This window comes from Octopus bimaculoides, chromosome 1 (genome assembly GCF_001194135.2).
Source record: "Octopus bimaculoides isolate UCB-OBI-ISO-001 chromosome 1, ASM119413v2, whole genome shotgun sequence".
NCBI lineage: Eukaryota > Metazoa > Mollusca > Cephalopoda > Octopoda > Octopodidae > Octopus > Octopus bimaculoides.
In genome coordinates, this window is record NC_068981.1 from 91,877,411 (window position 1) to 91,887,558 (window position 10,148).

The 10,148-nt window shown below is 35.3% G+C and overlaps 1 long non-coding RNA gene across 1 annotated transcript in view; it reads left to right on the forward strand.

Annotated features, from left to right (window-relative positions):
* LOC128247901 (uncharacterized) overlaps window positions 1-7,282 on the forward strand; it is a 22,587-nt gene extending 15,305 nt beyond the window's left edge. Inside the window, exon 3 of the long non-coding RNA XR_008264217.1 lies at window positions 6,093-7,282. This is a non-coding gene — a long non-coding RNA (uncharacterized LOC128247901). The remainder of the gene's footprint in view (window positions 1-6,092) is intronic.
* Window positions 7,283-10,148: the final 2,866 nt, after the last annotated feature.

The window sequence follows — 10,148 nt, forward strand, 5'->3', positions numbered from 1 at the left end:
GATAGATAGATAGAGAGAGAGAGAGAGAGAGAGAGAGAGAGGAAGAGAGAGAGAGAGGAAGAGAGAGAGAGATAGATACATAGATAGACAGAGAAAGGGAGAGAGAGAGATAGATAGATAGATAGATAGATAGATAGAGAGAGAGAGAGAGAGAGAGGGGGGGCAAACAGATAGACTGGCACGCAGATGTACAGTGGGCTCGTGAGAACTTCTGTCTTTAGAATTCCACTCGGAAACACGCAACTGCACATGTTTTATGCTGGGGAAAATAAACAATACCGCTGAATGTAATTAATTAGTTTGCCCCAAAGCCTCTGTAGCTGATGCTGTCAATAGTAACCGTTTAGGATATGTGTACTATAAAGTAAATGAAGTAAATGAAATGCCAGATGCAAGCTTTTCTATCATTTTAATCTATTTGGATGTGAATAAAATAGAGACATTAATTCTGGTCTATTATTCAATTTTAGTTGGGGAATATTTAATCCGTAGGGTAACAGAAATATTTGCGGTGTTGGGGAACAACGAATTTAGCAAATCTCAGATTTCCCTTCATAATTTCAGTTCATTAGAAGAATAAGTAATTATTAGTCTTTTAGTTAAAGCTCTTAAATTCAGTTCAATACAGTTAATGCTTATCGTGTAATTTGAAAGTCCAGTTGTTCAATAAAAAACATGTGCATAGAGAGAGGGATGGGTGAGAGGGGGTAGCAAAGTAAGGGAATAGGGAGGAGAGAGAGGGGAGAGAGGGGAGAGAGATATTCCAAGGAGGTGCAGTAGCGAATGATTTTCATAATAATAGATTGTGCAAGATCTTGCAGTTTTGAAGAAACGTGCAGTTGTGAGATGTTAGATAGAATTTTTCTGTTTTTTTTCTTTGTTAAGAGGCTATCGGTCATCACGTTCAGAGGAATAGACACCATTAAATATCAGTTACAAAATTAATGTTATACACGTATGAACAATCGAATTTTCCAATCAGCATCTCTCCTTATGAAAGCAAAATCAGAATGTAATGTTATCTGGCTTATATCACTGATGCATAATAAGTATTATGGCACACATTGAGAAATGGCACTAAGAATTTTGCCCGGTGAGCTAACGGTTCTGCCAGCTCACCGCCCTTCTGCGGATAATAATATTAAAATGGTATTATTCGCCAGTTGCTACGCTACGAAATGTTTCATGAGCTAGAAAGTGTAAAACGAATAATATTTGACATCAAATGCGCTATTTGCCAGTAATCATGATTAATAACTTAGCATCTTTTATCATTTCCTTGTATCAATTATTAGTCTGCAGTCATACTGGCGCACCTTTCTGTAGAAACTACCACAGCACTTACATTTTTAAAAAGTGTCGTACTTATTCTATCGGTCTCTTTTGCAAAACAGCAAAGTTGCAAGGAAATAAACTCATCAGCACCGATTGTCAAGCGATGGTGGGGCCATACATAGACACAAAAACAGATAGACCCCCACACACGCATATATATATATATATATATATATATATATATATATATATATATATATACACACATATACAAGACGGGCCTACTTTAGTTTCTGTGTACCAAATCCACTCAAAAGGCTTTCTGCACGAGACTACAGGCACCACGCAGTATGACTCGGCCCAGAACCGTGTGGTTGAAGTGAACCTCTTACCACACAGCCACGTTAGCATTTATATTGTTACGTATGCCAGCATTCATAAAGAAGAAATCATAGAAGGACATTACATATTTAATAAATAAATCCTTTTCAAATATGCAGCTGTGTCACATACTCTAATACCAGTTTCAAATTTCTCCTTAATAGACATCTTTAAGCGAATTACATTATTATTCTAAGTTCACAAATCTTTATAGTATAAAGAATTTATATTAATAACAACCAATTTACAATTCATTACATAATGAATATATAATGGATAAAGAAAATAAGCTGCGAGTAATTATTTTTATTTGTAGCGTTGTAAACACTTTTTTACGAACGGACATAATAATTTTATAAAATATATTTATATTCAAAGTTCACTGAGGTAAAACTAAATATCTTCTCTGGAGTATTTTCACTAAAATATTTGTTACATTTATTTTGAAAAAAGATTTACGAATCTAAAATTATGCACTTCGTTACACTAAAGGAGATAATGGTATTTTAAAAGATAAATTATTAGGATGAGTGTAGGTACAATGGTCGCATGGTGTGGAATAATACTAATGATTTATCTTCCGGTTGCAACTGAAAGAAAAGGCGTATTCTCAAGTGCATTGCAATCAAAAGAATCCTATGCTACTTGTAAGCTACATTATCGAATTTCTTTCGACTTTGAAGTTTGTGCGCGAAGAAATAAACGGAAGGACCACATTGGGGCTTCCACATAAGTTATTTATCCTTATTAAATATTTAATGGTAGTTGATGAGTTTGTAGAAACAACAGAGTTATGGGTTTAATCTTACAATATCTAATAGCTCTGTTGATTGTTTTCCTACTTTCAAGCAACATCTAAATTTGAAAAGATTGTCAGGCATAATTTGAATTCAATATCTGCAAGACATAATGGCATTATTATTACCGTATTAGTAAAATTACGTAATAGTCTTCGACACCTATAACTCAATGCATTGTCAGAACCTTTCTTCAAGCAGTAATCATTTGCAAGCTTGAGCAAATAAATATGAGACTGATTGTATCCAAGAATTCTACAACGTGTACATTTCCTAATAAGTTAGTTGTACACTGCATGATAGCAATTTATAAGTATGTGAACTTAACTTACGAGTGTGAAGTGTGTAGGTGATGAGCATCGCAATTCAGAGGTAATAGGATATAAAAACAATCATTCTATAATTCTTCACATGCTACGTTGATATACTGCCACCTCGGTCAAATAAGCGTAGTTATACCCATTTTAAAACGCTGTTTTTTTTTATCAAGAGAAGAAATAAATACGTGCAAGCACCTTCACATTTGAGAACACATACATAAACTTTGACCCTCATTGCAAATAATATATACGTGCATATGCGCCTCTCTCTCTTTCTATCTCTTTCTGACTCTCTCTGTACCTCTCTCTTTTGAACGTAGTAAAAGAATGCTTAGAATTAATATTCACACAAGTAAGGGAATCAAAGAAGGCATACTTAACAATTTTCTTTAGTAAACAATTTCTTTCACTGACTTTCCATAAATTTTCTATGTAGTTTATGCATTATCATCAATTACCTTAGATGTAGTGCTAGCAAGCCTCGCGATTTCAGATATTATTCAAGTTTCATACTGTCGTTTAAAGTTGCCATACACTGCTATCTTAACTTTTTTCATTCAGCAAATATTTGCGCAAATAAATTTCCTAAATGAGTTTTTTTTCTTCCTCAGCCGGTTTAGTAGCGTACGATTTCCACTACCGGCGAGGCAAAGAATCCCATTGAAATCGACATCCTTCTGCTTTAATTTTCAACGGCATTAGCCATTTTCCTCCGTCTCTCCCTCATTTTCTTTAGATTAAGCTCACGCCAGAGGTTTCCTAAAGGTTCCCACGAAGCCACAGGTTCAATGCAGATGTGTTTATGTCGTGCCTTGCATTTAAGGTATTAAACAATACAGGTTCCACAATGTGGCTTGCACGCAGGTCTATAATGAATTTAAGATGGCCCTGCACACAATAGTCTTTTATATCTAACAACTTATTTCACACTACTCATAATTAGTTGTGTGGTTTCATTAATTAATTAATCTAGTATAAACAAATACATCTAGATAGGCTGTAACTACTTTCGCTACAGATATTCGACCAGTAAGATGGACACCACAAGACGCTGATAGTTGCACAGTGCGATAGATGATAGGGCTTTTTAACAAGATCTTTTCTCCCTCGCTGAAAACGAAATCAGAAGCAACTAACAAAATAATTGCTATAAAAATCTTAGTCCTAAATTAACCCTGAACAACAGACCTATAACCAAAAGTATTCCGGCTGTAATCATCCCCGACCTGGGGAGGTCAGAGGAGATACAGAATTAGACTAACTAATGTGGTATTTCCTAATTCAAGACTAGATTATGATTAGAATGATACTTAGTTGCCATTTCTAATAGGTCATATGGCTAAGTAGAAGCTTCCTTCATAAGCTTGGGTGATTCTACAAAGTTGTGCGCGTAATGCTCTTCTATAGGCAGTGAGAAAATAAATGGGGTATTAATGACTCAGCCTTTGTAATGGTATTATCAGTTCGAATATACTTGAGGCACGTTTGAACCGGTGAACAAGCTATTCAATGCGTTTTGTCACGGAAAGTATATCCCGTTCGTTGACAGATGGGTTATATACATCTAAATCAGCTCGCAACGCCACCTACCCAGAACGTGAGATACAAGCATTTCGGAGTAGTTATCTCCTCTTCGGTTACGAACACCAAGAAAGAGACGCTACGAGCTGATTGAAGAGACTGGGTCTCTTATGCTTTTCCAATTGCCATATGGCGACTGGTATCGCAGTGCGGAAGCTCACGGTACGTAAATGACAAAGGGAGAGCGCTAAGAAGGGATAAGTAAAACTGTAATGTCCGAATATGCTTGAGGCATGTTCGAACCGGTGAACAAGATACTTGCTCACAGAAAATATATCTCGTTCGTTGACATGAGCCCTGTGATACATTGCTATTTGAATACAGCAAAGATGAATTGCTATCCAAATACAGTTAATGCATGCATGTTAAGAACCATTTTAAGTTAGAAAGCAGTTACAAGACATAGCGGAATCTGAATTAAAATCATTGAATATGTATCTAGATAAGCCTAAGCATTAAGAAAAGCAGTATAATGTAAATGCAACGAAGGGAGATGGCAGAATGCATAGCACGCCGGGCGAAATGCCTAACGACATTTCGCATATATTTATGTTATGAATTCAAATTCTACCGAAGGCATCTTTGCCTTTCATACATTAAGGGTAACTAAGAGAAGCTATTTCCTGTGTGATCACAATACGTACTCTTACCATGCATATATTACACACGAAACCTACACTTTCAGTAAGTGTGCCGGTAATTTCACTATATCTCATATGTGTCCATATCGCACATCGGGTATTATATGCCTATTCCTTTACTGCTTATCATTAGCACATCGGAATTTCCATGGGAAACCAGTCCTAAACTTCTCTGTGATGGCCTGTAGGGCTATAAGGATTAGGAAGCGACTGGGTATTTGACACTAAAATCGTTGTTGACTCTCACTTTTCTTACTACATGTTTCTACTGAGATTATTCGCCGCTCACATGACATGAAGATTTTATTCGCAATCTAGCTTTTTAGTTGTTCTTTCTGGAACCAAGTAACTTTCTAGTAACAACAACAATAAAATCAGCAGCTAAACCAGATTATTTTTAAAAAAACATATTCAGCGAAACATAGTGCGCATAACGTCGTAATATTTCAGAAATTTTTAAAAAATTGATTTAAAATATTTTGACCTGCATACAATTTGTTCTTTGATCCTCTCTTAGAATAAGTTTACTTTTTAAAGCATTTTTTTTTTCGTTTGTGAATAATGTTTTCGTTTTACTACTGCCTTCTAATTAAGTCAACACATTTCGACTACTTTGGAACAATAAAATGTCTTGCAAATATTCAAATTTTATGCTCTTTGAAAAAAGTATTTTGCTTTCTATAATCATTGCAAAATTGCAGAACTTTCAGAATATTCTCTTCATAAATTAACTTTTCTTCTGATTTTATTTCATTTTTTTCCTTTAAGATTTCGTCAACTGAAAATGATTCTACTGCAGTCTTTCAATTTTCATTAATTAACCCAATAATGATAATTCTAAATGTTGGATATTGGAAATAATCACTCCAACTTCCTCGTTGTTAAATTTATCAACATCTTTTATACGAAAACGCATAATTTCCGTTTATAAATATGGAGTATAAAATCTTGGCAAAATTGCAGTCTTGAAACGCCACAAAGTTAGGTTGAAATATGCAGAGAAATTTGAATGCTACTTTGAAAAATAATATATTGTTTTATCTTAAAATGTATTTTCAAATTATGTGAATATATTTTTCTAATTTCTCCTCTTAAAGGTACAGTCTGTGATCACGAAAAAATGGCGAAGGTTTATGATCAGTCGAAGTATGAAACACAGCATGCGCCGTAGAAGCTCTCGTACATCATCTCTCTTTTTGTCACAATCAGATGTCGTCGCCATGATGTCTATTCGAAGTCGAATAAGGAATCAGAAACAATTTAAAAAACAGAACAGTCGTTTACATGTTTATTCTTCAGGAAGTGCAAGCATGGCAGAGCAATCAAATGGAAAAACTACTATAAGTAGCTTACCAAACTGCAAAGAAGGAGGAGACGAACTACAAGATAGGACGAACCAATTTTTATGAACCTCATTCTGTTTCTGATTCTGAATAATTGAAATAAGCTGGAATCTAACTATCTCCTGCATTCTCCGGGATTTTGAAACATTATATTTTCCCATTCTATAACATTTAAAGTTTTCTTTGTCATTTACTTCTGTTATAATTGTAATAATACTAAGTCAATATGAATAAGATAAAATTGCAATATAAAAAGTGCGTACGACGGTAGGAGTTAAGTAAACATATTACTTCAGCATGCAGAAAACTAAGTAAGTGAAAGGCCTGTCTTTAAGTAGTGATATCTGTCGGCAATATGTCTGCATTTGTGATGTCTTTAAATATGCATTGGTCCATAAACAGATACAAGCAACCAAGCGTTCACAGACACATACATACGCACACACAATCAAACACACGCACCCATACACACACACACACACACACACACACACACACACACACATGGACACACACGTACACACACTAGTATGCACTTACACACAGTGTTTTAATGGCGCGCAAAAACACTACGAAATGTTACTCAAACGTTCAGAGATATCTTTATCAGGAAGGTTGTTTATTTACGTGTATATATTCTCATATATCTATGGTTGTTTAAGGTGGGTTTATGCTTAATGAAAGGAAATTGATTCCAGACATCTGCAACATGCACAGGATATCCATTTGAATCTGTTTGGGTCCCACAATCATTTCTGCTCTATAAAGATATATATATATATATATATATATATATATAGATAGATAGATAGATATAAGTTGGACAAACATGCACGTACCGATATTAAATGTAAATCTACAAACGCATTTGTAATGTATTTCCAAACAAAGGCAGAATTTCCCCTTTGTTTTTGCCTGGGGCGCTAATATATACATATATATTCTTTTGTTTGTTTTCCTTGTATAATTTTGAATCATGCATGTGTGTGTATGTGAGTGTGTGTATATATGATACATACATATACACAACACACACACACACACAACACACACACAACACACACACACATACATATATTTATTTATATGATTTGTTTTATTTGTTCCCACTCATTTTATTCATACCAGTATATATACTATGGATTCATATTTCTATCGTATTTTCTAACATATTTTCGGTTTTATTAATCCCTTCGCTAAAGTTTTTGTGAAGAAATATTTTCGATTCTCGTTATATTTGGAATGTATTTATTTCTATCACATTCACACGCATTCACATGCACGCACCCCACCTTATACATGTTGATATAGATGTATACTCTATTAACACCGGTGTTCAAACCGAATATTTTGCGATCTCTTTATATCAACCTATTTTCATGTCCCTATACTCGGTTCTGCAACATACTAACAACAATTTAAACTTGTCTGTCCTCTTACTCTTCCTCCATATTCGGCCTACACTGCAAGCATCCACTCACACTATATCAGTTTTTGAACTCCGTCAGTATGACACTTCATGTTGTTGGATGGATGGAAATCCACAAGTCTTGTGCCATTCAGAGGAAGGTACTATATGAGCTCTTCCGCTGATTCATCGAAAACAGTTGTGTTATTAAATTCATTCTTTCAGACATGCCCATCCACATCTCACAGAAAACAAAATCTCAAAGCTCAAAACGTTCAAAGAAGTTCATCCATAGCTGCGCTATTGCTGTTCAGGCAAAAATTCAGATCCCAAACGTCTCCAATTAATATCACACTTCCCCACACCGGTCGGCATTTATGAAACGGTAACAATTCTTGTATGATTATCGTCCGAACTGCATACGTTACCTCTATACATTATAAAGTTTTCAAGCTATTCCACTTACCAAAATTGTATCAAGCGCTTCTGATTGCGTGACACAACTGTCTCCACTAAAATTTACGGAATACTCCTCTCCTTACTTTTTACCTATGGCGGTCTCGCGTGCAGTTCTTCGGCCGAGGAGCAATGAATACAGGAACATTATAATGTTCATCCAACTCCTCACTGTCCACAATAGATAAATCTCTGCATTTCTACTCCAACGAAATCTTCACCGTACTTACCGCTAAGGTTCATCCGCCCACTTCAGAAGTTATAGATCCTGACAATGTCCATCTGTTACCAACAACATTGCGCCACAGATCTAGTCCTCAAATTCGCTAAACGTATCTCTTTTTTCCTTCAAATATATAGATTGTTCCACGAAAATAAGTTAACTGTGCCCGATTTCCAAAAAGAACAGTCCTGCCTTGTTGCCCTCAGTTCCAATACCTCAAATATAAAGAAAACAGCGATTACTAATAAAATTTTCCAGCAAAATGGATCTCGCTTTCCTGTTAATGAATAACTTTACTGCTTCCGTAGATCCAGTTCTAATAGAGACCTACTTCCTTAATTCAATATCATTTGGATCTTTACGTAAAAATAAATTTACTAACTCAATGCTTTTTTCCTGGTATTACTAAAGTTTACAACTATCTTGCATACACATTTCCAACAACAACTACCTGCTTTCTCTTCGATTACAAGTTCAATTGTACAAGTCAATAATCAACATACTGTTGTTGCCAACGGCATCCAATCTTATTCTGATAAGACCAATTTTCATTTTCCCTTATTCTACCGCACACCAAATTTACACATATGCAACAACGAACGTAGAGACACAAGGTAAACTCTTTTCTCAGCACGAGAAATGTGTCTGGTTTAGTAATACGAATCCGGTTTCCTTGAGTCATCTTAACTCTGTTTTACGATCCAAGTTCACATTAAATTATTCATAACATTTCTGTACTACAAGATCCAATTTCCAGAAAGAATTACGTATATATGTGAGTGCATGTGTGTATATGTGTATATATGCAGACACACACACATATATATATATAAATACACACACGTGCACGCACACACATACACAAATATATATATTATGTGTATGTATGCATGTATATATCTGTTTAAACGTACTTTCCTGAACCTTGAATGAGTGTGTGTGTGTGTATATATATATATATATATATACACACATCAGTTTCTGAACACTGTATCCTTGATGCATATGACATCAAGATATGAATAAAAGTCAGTAAATTTTGTGTAGAAATACACTTTGGGCCAGAAAAATGTCGACGATATTGAATTTAGTTTCTGTCCAAATGAGATTTACAACCCGATATTTACATGCTGATTTATGTATGTTCTTGTGATGTGTTTCGTCGTTTCGTGATCCAATATTTCAAAGTAATTATTTCATGTCCTAACAAAAATTTATAAAATTCTTATGGCATCAGCAATGTCCCGATCTGTGTGTGTGTGTGTGTGTGTGTGTGTGTGTGTGCGCGCGTGTGTGTGCGTGCGTGTGTGTGTGTGTGTGCGAGTGTGTGTGTGTGTGTGTGTGCGCGCGCGTGTGTGTGTGTGTATATGTGTGCGTGTATGTGTGTGTGTGTGTGTGTGTGTGTGTGCGTGCGTGCTTGTTTTTCGTCACCTTGAAAACGCAAACTGTTCACTGCCAAAACTTCTTGCTGCATCTTAGAAAGTAACAGGTAGTTCACGATATACATGTGTTTATGTATGTATGTATGTATGTATGTATGTATGTATGTGTGTGTGTATGTATGTGTAAATTTAAATGCTGAAGTGAGACTAACGGTTTCTATGTGTTTTTAAATGGCTTACAAATATCTTCGACTCTGCAATTGTCTTTGTTTCTTTGTTTCAGCGCACGATCTGGGATCAAATCACTTGCTATACAAGTACATCTCCGTAACTACACACAC